The 10,980-nt window shown below is 34.6% G+C and overlaps 1 pseudogene across 1 annotated transcript; it reads left to right on the top strand.

Moving 5' to 3' along the window:
- Positions 1 to 242: 242 nt before the first annotated feature.
- LOC116527309 lies at positions 243 to 1,950 on the top strand (annotated as a pseudogene). Its single transcript, XR_004258486.1, has one exon. The product of XR_004258486.1 is annotated as a putative elongation factor 1-alpha-like 3 (transcript).
- The last annotated feature ends 9,030 nt before the right edge of the window (positions 1,951 to 10,980 follow it).

Genomic DNA, 10,980 nt, shown 5'->3' with positions numbered 1-10,980 from the left:
TGACACAATTCACCAGATTATCTGCCCATAATCTCTGGATAAACTAGCTGGTAAAAGGCTTTCACTACGGAAGATAGACTGCAAAAATTGAAATAGATGTATCCTTCAAATGCATGGACACCAACAGATATTCATAAGTTACACATATAGTCAGGAAATATGACACCACTAACAGGGAGGACCAGTAACAGACCATAAGGAAATAGAAGCACCACCTTTTCTTTTTTTTGCAATGGGTTTGCTGCCAGACACAGGTGTTGTGAAAACTATCCCTAAAAGCCAGAATGGGAAAGGAAAAGGCTCATATCAACATTGTCATCATTGGACACATAGATTCGGGCAAGTCTACCACTACTGGCCATCTAATCTACAAATGAAGTGGCATCAACAAAAGAACCATTGAAAAATTTGAGAAGGAGGCTGCTGAGATGGGAAAGGGCTCCTTCAAGCATGCCTGGGTCTTGGATAAACTGAAAGCTGAGTGTGAATGTGGTATCACCATTGGTAACTCCTTGTGGAAATTCTACACCAGCAAGTACTACGTGACTATCATTCATGCCCCAGGACACAGTGACATTGTCAAAAACATGATTACAGGAACATCTCAGGCTGACTGTGCTATTCTGATTGTTGCTGCTGGTGTTAGTGATTTGAAGCTGGTATCTCCAAGAATGGGCAGACCTGAGAGCACGCCCTTCTGGCTTACACACTGGGTGTGAAAAAACTAATTGTTGGTGTTAACAAAATGGATTCCACTGAGCCACCCGACAGCTAGAAGAGATATGAGGAAATCATTAAGGAAGTCAGCACTTACATTAAGAAAATTGGCTATAACCACAACACAGTAGCATTTGTGCCAATTTCTGGTTGGAATGGTGACAACATGCTAGAGCCAAGTGCTAACATGCCTTAATTCAAGGGTTGGAAAGTCACCCATAAGGATGACAATACCAGTAGAACCATGCTGCTTGAGGCTCTGGACGGCACCCTACCACCAACTCATCCAATTGACAAGCCCTTGCACCTGCCTCTCCAAGATGTCTATAAAATTGGTTGTACTGGTACAGTTCCTGTTGGCCAAGTGGAGACTGGTGTTCTCAAACCTGGTATGGTGGTCACCTTTGTTCCAGTCAATGTTACAAATGAAGTAAAATCTGTCGAAATGCACCATGAAGCTTTGAGTGAAGCTCTTCCTGGGGACAATGTGGGCTTCAATGTCAAGAATGTGTCGGTCAAGGATGTTCATTGTGGCAACATTGCTGGTGACAGCAAGAACGACCCACCAATGGAAGCAGCTGGATTCACTGCTCAGGTGATTATCCTTAACCATCCAGTACTGGCTGTGCCCCTGTACTGGATTGCCACATGGTTCACATTGCATGCAAGTTTGCTGAGCTGAAGAAAAAGATTGATCACCATTCTGGTAAAAAACTGGAATATGGCCCTAAATTCTTAAACTCTGGTGAAGCTGCCATCATTGATATGGTTCCTGGCAAGCCCATATGTGTTGAGAATTTCTCAGAATATCCACCTCTGAGTTGCTTTGCTGTTCGTGCTATGAGACAGACAGTCGTGGTGGGTGTCATCAAAGTAGTGGACAAGAAGGCTGCTGGAGCTGGGAAGGTCACCAAGTCTGCCCAGAAAGCTTAGAAGGCTAAATGTATATTACGCCTAATACCTGCCACCTCAGTCTTAATCAGCAGTGGAGGAAGAGCAGTCTCAGAACTGTTTGTTTCAATTGACCATTTAAGTTTAGTAGTAAAAGACTGGTTAATGATAACAATGCATCATAAAACCTTCAGGACGAAAGGAGAATGTTTTCTGAACCACTTTGGTTTTCTTTTTTGCGTGTGGCAGTTTTAAGTTATTAGTTTTTAAAATCAGTACTTTTTATTGGAAACAACTTGACCAAAAGTTTGTCACAGAATTTTGAGACCCATTAAAAAATTTGATGAGAAGAAAAAATAATAAAATAAAAAAGGAAATAGAAACATGACTGACAGAACCTAAAGAAATGAAAGTCTATGAATTGCCTAAAAAGAATTTTAAAAGCTAATTTTAAAGAATCTCAGTGAGTTATAACAAAACAGAGATAGACAATGAAAGATATCATGGAAACAATCTTCAAACAAAATTAGAAGTTCAGCAAAGATATGTAAATCATAAAAACAGTCAAACCAAAATTCTCAAGCTAAAAACCACAATGACTGATCTAAAAACTTCCATGGAGAACTCTGACAGCAGATTTAGTCAAACAGAAGAAAAAATCAGTGGGCTCAAGTAAAGGTCATTTGAGATTACTCAATCAAAGGAACATAAAGAAAAAATAATGAAAAAGAGTAAAGAAAGCCTACAAGACATATGTATGGGACACTATCAAGGGGGCAAACATATGCATTACAAGAGCCCCACTGGAACTAAAAAAGAGAAAAGGGAAGAAAGTTTATTTAAGGAAATAATGAGAGAAAACTTACAAAATCTGAGGAGGGAAATGAGCATCAAAATCCATAAAGTCCAAAGAATCTCAAACAAATATAAAGAAAGTGGTGTCCGATCTTTTGGCTTCCCTGGGCCACATTGGAAGAAGAATAGTCTTGAGTCATACATAAAATACACTTACACTAACACTAACAATAGCTGATGAGTTAAAATATATATATAATAATGTTTTTTAAAAGCTTACAAATTTGTATTGGACCACATTCAAAGCCATTCTGGGCCATATGCCACCCATTGGCCATGGGTTAGACAACCTTGAGTAAAGAGATCTTGAGGGGCTGTGTTACAGAAGCTTCTCTTCCTGGGTCCACCAGGGGTATGGTTTGAAAGGCAGGAGTTTTCTGGCTCCATGCCTTCATCCAGGAACCAGAAGGGTTTCAAATGTAAAGTTCTTTGTCTGGGTTTCCCTGCATGAGCTAGGTAGAGAAACCCAGGTGAGACTCGTTTGTCCCACAAAACCCACTGAAAGCTCTGGGAGGAGGGGACTCTGTAACTCAGAGTTGTGGCCCAAGCAATCAATCCAGTATCAGAGTCACAGATCAATCACTCCATAGGAAGTTTGAAAGAACTCCTCTCATTGGACAAAAACATGAACAGGGAGGAAATAACTCAAGGGTTAAAACTCCAGCTATTCCTACCTATATGGATTCCTTCTCTGGGTCCCCTCCCGTGACAGCATGGGAGCTGTCTTTCTTTCTCTCTCTGTCTAATAAAATGCTTTTCTGCAAAACTCTTTGGGTCCACGATATTTATTTGAATAGTAAACTCCCCATGCCTCTGGGGCCCCTTTCCACATTCTTTGGGGTTAGCAAGAACCTCCAATCTCTGGGACTGGATACGCTCCCCTGGTTACAATCTGAGACATTTTATAATCAAATTCTTAAGTCAAAGAGAGAATTTTGAAACTAATAAGAGAAAAGAAACTACTTTATTCAATAAACATTCTATGAGGCTATCAACAGATTTCTCGGAAGAAATTTACAGGCCAGGGGAGAAGAGAAAGTAGAATGACATAATCAAAGTGCTAAAAGTACAAAAAGCAAACTTACCAAATAACAATACTACAGTCAGCAAAGATGTTCTTCACAAATGAAGGTGAAATAAAAACTTTTCCAGATAAACCTGTGGGAGTTCATCACCACAGACTCTGCCTAATGAGAAATGGTAAAGAAAGTATAGGAATGTAAACAGCATATTGTAAAGGTAAGAATGTAGTCAAATTTAGACTTTCCTAATTCTGTAACAGTGTTGCATAAATCATTTGCAACTCTAGAATGATAATTGAAAGGCAAAAGTATTAAAAATGAATATAGGTATAATAATTTGTCAGTGGATAGACAATATATAAAGACTGTAAATTGTGAAACTGATATCATAAAATATGGGGAAGAAAAGTTGATGTTTATAGTTTTCATTGTGATGAAGTTCAGTCGTTATCAGCTTCAGATAAACTCATAACTATAAAATGCTTTGTGTAAGCTTGATGATAATCACAAAAACATCTCAAAACCTATCATAGATATAAAAAAATTACTAGCACTACAAAAAATCAAATCATATAGGGAAACAGCAAAAGAGAAAGAAAGGAAAAAGGAACTATAAAATAGTTAGAAAACTATTAAAATGGCTGTAGTAAGTCCTTAAATAATAAAGTAATTATTGAAAATAATTATTTTAAACATTAATTAAATTATTTAATTAAAAGACACAGATAACTGAATGAATAAAAACACAAGATCCAACTATATGCTGCCTACGTAACAGTCACTTAGCTTTAAGGACACATATAGGCTGAAAGTGAAGTGATAAAAAAAGATCTGCAAATAAAAGAAAAATGAGGGCAGGTGTAGCTATACTTAAATATTTTCTATTGCTTTACTAGTCCCTATTGTATGTATTTTGGCTCCAATCTTTACCAGTTCTTTCCTTTTTCTGACTTAGTTTGTTCATTTTCTAGTTCCTTGAGGTCTACAGTAAGATTGTTCCTTCAAGTTCTTTTTTCCTTAATGTAGGCATTTACGGTTATAAGTCAAAACTGTAAAAAGAGACAAAGAAGATTATTATACAATAATAAAGTGATTAATTCATCAAGAATATATAGCAGTTGTAAATATATATACACCCAACTTCAGAGTGCCTAAATATGTAAAGTGCATATTAGCAGAACTGAAGGGAGAAATAGCAATGAAATAATGCTAGGGAAATACAACACCCTACTTTCAATGGCAAGTAAATATTCAGATAGAAAGTCAATAAGGAAACTTTGAATTTGAACTACACTTTAGACCAAGTAAATCTAATAGACATATACAGGACGTTCTATCCAAAAATCAAGAATACACATTATTTTCTTTTTTTTTTTTTTTTTTTCACCAAGTGCACCACTTTAATGTAAGATATACCTTACTACAGTAAGATGTTACAAATAAGAGAAGTTAGGGTTGAGGGGCATATATATTTAGTTTGTTTTTCTGGAAATCTAAAACTGTTTCAAAAAATAAAGCCAATTAAAATTAACCAAAATAGAAATCAGAAGTAGAAAGAGAAAGAACAAAGAGAAAGGACAGAAAGGAGGAAAAGAAGAAGGGTAGAAAAGAGGAAGATGAGAAAGAGATAGGTATCCTAATTAATTTAATCATGCTCATAATCCAGGAGATACAGGAAAAGTACATAACATAAATTAAAAGAGCTGAACATGTTTGATTTTGAAGAGAGGAAAATGGCATTAATTTAGATTAAGAGATATTAAAAATAGTAAGTAAAAATTTTAAAAAGACAGATTTCAGTTTAACAAAATAGAGTTTTTTTTTTTTTTTTTTTTAAATTTATTTATTATACACTAAGTTCTGGGGTACATGTGCAGATCGTGCAGGTTTATTACATAGGTATATATGTGCCACGGTGGTAGTTTGTTGCATCCATCACCCAGCATCCACAATAGGTATTTCCCGTAATGCTGTCCCTCCCTAATCCCCTCACCCTCTACTATTCCTCCTCTAGCTCCCCCCACCACTGCCCCCCCGCCAGGCTCCAATGAATACACATTATTTTCAAGTCATATTGAACATATACTACAAAACAAATCTTAGAAATTTAAGAATATTTAAATAATAACTGAGTATCTTTTCTGACCACAATAGTATTAAACTAGAAATTAATGAGAAGAGAAAAATTGAAAATGCACAAATAAGTGGAAATAAAACAACAGACACCTGAAAAAGAAATGACTGAAAGAAGAAATCAAAAGGGAAGTCAATCAAAAATATCTTCACACAAATGAATATGTAAATACAATATACCAAAGATTATGGAATATAGCAAAGCAGTTCTAAAAGATAAATGTAAAACAATACATGCCTATATTAAGAATTAAAAAATCTCAAAGAAACAACCAAACTTTATACTTCAAGAAAATAGAAATGAAGAACAACCTAAGCCCAAAATCAGAAAAAGAAAGAAAATAATAAAGATTAGAGCAGAAATAAAAAAAAGAGGAACAAGCATAACAATAGAAAAGGCCGATTAAACTAAGAGGTGTTCTTTTGAAAAGACAAATAAAGTAGACAAATCTTTAGCTAGACTAACAACAACAACAATAAAAAAAAAAAAACAGAGAAGACCTAAATAAGTAAAATGAAAGAGGAGATAATACAACTGATATTGCAGAAGTACAGAGGATCATAGGAAACTATTATGAACAATTATACACCAATAAATTTGATAACCTAGAAGAAAAGGATAAATTCACAGATGCATATAACTCACAAAAACTAAATCATGAAGAAAAAGAGAATGTGAACAGATCAATAATGAATAGGGACATTGAATCAGTAATCAAAACCTCCCACCAAAGAAAAGCTCAGGACCTAATGGCCTACAGGTGAATTCCACCAAACACTTAAAGAAGAATAAATGCCAATTCTTCTCAAACTTTTTCAAACTAATGAAGACAAAGTAATACTTCCACACTCATTTTACACGGCCATAATTACCCAATATCAACTCAAACCAGGCAAGGATACTACAAGAAAAGAGAATCACAGGCCAATATCCAAGATTAAGATACATGCAAGAACCCTCAACAAAATACTAGCAAATTGAATTCAACAGTGCAGTAAAGGATCATACACCACGTTTCTATCTGAGATGCAAGAATCGTTCAACATACACAAATAAATAAATGTGGCACATCATATTAACAAAATAAAGGATAAGGATCATATGACCATCTCAATAGCTTCAGAAGAGGCATCACAAAATTTAAGTATCTTCTATGGTCAAACTCCCAACAAATTAAGTATAAGAAGTATTTACCTCATTATAACAGATGCCATATATGACAAATCCAGAACTAAGTAGTGGGAAGCTGAAAGATTTTTCTGTAAATTTGGTGCAAGACTGTGGACATGGTGGCTCATGCATGTAATCCCAGCACTTTGGGAGGCTGAAGCAGGTGGATCACAAGGTCACGAGATCAAGACTACCCTGGCTAACACCATGAAACTCTGTCTCTACTAAAAATATAAAAAATAGCCAGCCATCGTGACATGTGACTATAGTCCCAGCTACAAGGGGAGGCTGAGGCAGGAGAATCACTTGAACCCAGGAAGTGGAGGTTGCATTGAGCCAATATGGTGCCACTGTACTTCAACCTGGTGACAGAGTGAGACTTCGTCTCAAAAAAAAAAAAACAAAAAAAAAACATCTGGAGCAAGACAAGGATGCTCACTCTTACCACTTCTATTCAGTACAGCACTAGAAATCCTAGCAAGAGCATTTAGGCAAGAAAAAGAAATAAAAGGCATGCAAAATAGAAAAGAAGAAGTGAGTGAAACTGTTTTTGTTTGCAAATGATGTAATTATATAGATATTGAGAACATTAGAATCCCACTAAAAACTGTTAGAAATCAACTATTTCAGTGAAGGTGCAAGGTAAAAAATGTACATCTAAAAACCAGTGGTATTTCTATATACTAACCAAAAAAGCTGTTAGATAAAAGAGAAACAAATCAATCACATTTGTAATAGCATCAAAAAAAATAAAATATTTAGGAATAAATTTAGGGAGATGAAAAGTCTGTACACTAAAAACTATACAATGTTGATGAAAGAAATTGAAGAAGACACAAGTAGAAAGATATTATGTGCTCATTAATTGGAAGAATTAATGTTATTGAAATGTTCATATTACCCAAGGCAATCCACAGACTCAATAGAATTCCTTTAAATTTTCCAATATTTTTTACTGACATAGAAAAAAATCCTAAAATTTATATAGAACCATACAAGACCCTGAATAGATAAAGCAATCTTGAACAAAAAGAACAAAGCTGGAGGCATTTCTCTACCTGATTTCAAGATGTACTACAAAGCCATAGTAATCAAAATAGCATGGTACTTGTATAAAAACAGTCATATAGATCAGTGTAACAGAATAGGAAGCCAAGAAATAAATCCACACATTTACAGTCAATTAATTTGCAGCAAAGACACCAAGAACACACAATGTGTAAAGGACAGCCTTTTCAATAAGTTGTGCAGAAAAACTAGATATTCACACACAGAATAATGAAATTAGACCTTGCCTGACACTATATACATAAATACACTCAAAATGGATTAAAGACATAAGTAACACCTGAAATTGTAAAACTACTAGAAGAAAACATAGATAAAGCTCTATGACTTTGGTCTCAGCAATTTTTTGGATATGACCCCAAAAGCACAGGAAACAAAAGCAAAAATAGAGAAGTGATATTACATCAAACTAGCAAGCTTCTGCACAGCAAAGGAAACGATCAACAGAGTGAAGAGGCAACCTAAATAATGAGACAGAATATTTGCAAATCATATGATTGCTAAGGGGTTTATATTCAAAATACATAAGAAACTCAAACAACTTTATAGCAAAAAAACAACCCAATTAAAAATGTGTAAAGACCCTGAATAGACATTTCTACAAAGAAGGTATACTAATGGCCACCAGATATATACAAAAATGTTCAACATTACTAATTATCAGGAAGATGGAAATCAGAACCACAATGAGGCATCACCTCCCACCTGCTAGAATGGCTGTTATTAAACATTAAAAAAAATTTTTTAAGGATTTTTTAGGATTTGGAAAAACAAACCCTTGTACATGGCTGGTGTGAAAGTAAGCTAGTTTAGTCATTATGGAAATAGCATGGGGATTCCACAAAAAATTAAAAATAGAGCTACTATAAGATGCAGCAATTCTATTTCTTGGTATATATCCAGAGGAAATAAAATCCATGTGTCATTAATATATCATATTTCCATGTCTACTGCAGCATTCTTTATAGGATCCAAGAGATGGCATCAACGTAATGTCCATGGACAGATAATGTTATATACTTAGACTATTATATATGGTAGAATACTATCTATATTATTATATATAGACTATTAGACTATCATATATATATAGTCTAGTCTACATAATATACATTTTATATATACAGGAATAGTATTTAGTCTTTAAAAAGAAGGATATCCTATTATCTGGTCAACAGAGATGAATCTGGAGTACTTTACGTTAAGTGAAATAAGCCAGGCACAGAAGGACAAATACTCAAATGTGGAATCTAAAAAAGCAGAGCTCATAGGAGCAGAGAGTAGAATGGCAGTTGCCAGAGACTGGGAATGGTGAGAAAAATAGAATGATATTAGTCAAAGGGTACAAAATTTTAGTTACGCAGCACGAATATGTTCTAGAGAGCTACTGCATAACATAGTGACTAGTTAATAATACTGTATTGTATACTTGAAATTTGCTGAGAGTAAATTTTTTAATGTTCTCACTACACAAAAAGGGTAACTATGTGAGATAAGGAATATGTTAATTAACTTAATTGTGGTACTCATTTCACAATGTATATGCGTGTTAAACATAGTATATGCCTTCAATATACACAGCTTTTATTTGTAAAACCTCAATAAAGCTGAGGTTTACAGAAATGTAAAAGGTACAGATAAAATATGAGCACCTTTTATCCACTAAATAGGCTAAAACATTATGATTAGTCTTAATACTTTTTTCCTATATTAAGATTTTATTTGGGAACGATTCTATTATTTTATAAATACTTACCTTATTTTTTTCTTTACTATTCCTAATTTGCTTAGATTTTATTTTTACTTGTCTTTTGCATTTGCTGGAACCTTCAATGATCCATGCATTTTATGTAGTCAATCGATTATATATTGGACATGAAATCAATGATATTTTTAAATCCTTAATATAGGCTTAAAAGGAATCCCAAGAAGACCCTGCAAGCCTCAAACCTCAACTCTATTAGATGGTGAGGATCAACAATGAACCTCATGGTTCACTTGCTTTTGCTTCCTTCATTCATATAAGTAAATATATCTGAAATAGGGGTTTTTTTGTTACCTAATTAGATCAGCTAATGATTTTAATTGATTTCGGTTTTCATATAATGAAAAATAACTGCAAATATGATTTTTTATAGTCTGCCTGATCATTTTGTCCTTTGTTAGTGTTTTTAGCATTAGGTGTAATGTTATAGATGCCCTCACCCAATTCATACAGCCCACTGATTTCCACACTCATTGACATTAACAGGGACATGGTGGGTTCTCTATACGAAGCACAGAATAAATTCTAGAAAACTAAATAGAAGAGCCATTCCCTCCCATGCAAATGACGTAGTGAACTATGCTAATACTGTTCAGCAGCACAGAGGACCCACTGGATCTACACTAAGGTAAAAAAAAAAAAAAAAAAAAAAAAAAAAAAAAGTCTTCAAAATTAACTCAGCAAGTTGATGTTAATGTGACTGAAAATTTCCTTCTCTTAGAATGGCGAATTCTCCTTATAAAATCTTATTTATACTTTAACTCACTTGACAACATGGTTTATCTCTAAATTGCATAAATAGCATTCTTGCTTTTCAAATTATCTCAAATGCTTTACTAATAGACTCCAAATTAATAAGGATTTGCTGTATTTCAGCTATTCCATAATTAAACAGGCAACATTTTGTCAGCTTAGAATTAAAGACTTTTAGTTGTTTAAAAACACTAAAAATAACAAAAATTAATAAAATGTAAACTATATTAGGGCATCGTTTTCATGAATTTTTATGCACTATGATCGAAATATAAAATATAAAAACAGAAGGCCTTCTTTGTTACATGTAGAAATTTTTCTATTTTATGTTGCTGCTCAGCTAGAAAACATTTTCAAATGAATGTACAAAATAATGAAATAAAGGAATGCGGCCGGGCGCGGTGGCTCAAGCCTGTAATCCCAGCACTTTGGGAGGCCGAGGCGGGTGGATCACGAGGTCAAGAGATCGAGACCATCCTGGTCAACATGGTGAAACCCCGTCTCTACTAAAAATACAAAACATTAGCTGGGCATGGTGGTGCGCGCCTGTAATCTCAGCTACTCAGGAGGCTGAGGCAGGAGAATTGCCTGAACCCAGGAGGCGG

The sequence above is a fragment of the Sapajus apella genome, unplaced genomic scaffold (genome assembly GCF_009761245.1).
Source record: "Sapajus apella isolate SASKATOON/1434 unplaced genomic scaffold, GSC_monkey_1.0 scaffold54, whole genome shotgun sequence".
In the NCBI taxonomy this organism is placed as follows: Eukaryota; Metazoa; Chordata; class Mammalia; order Primates; family Cebidae; genus Sapajus; species Sapajus apella.
Note: the sequence above shows the minus strand (reverse complement) of the source record. Positions and strands in the feature narration are given on the sequence as shown.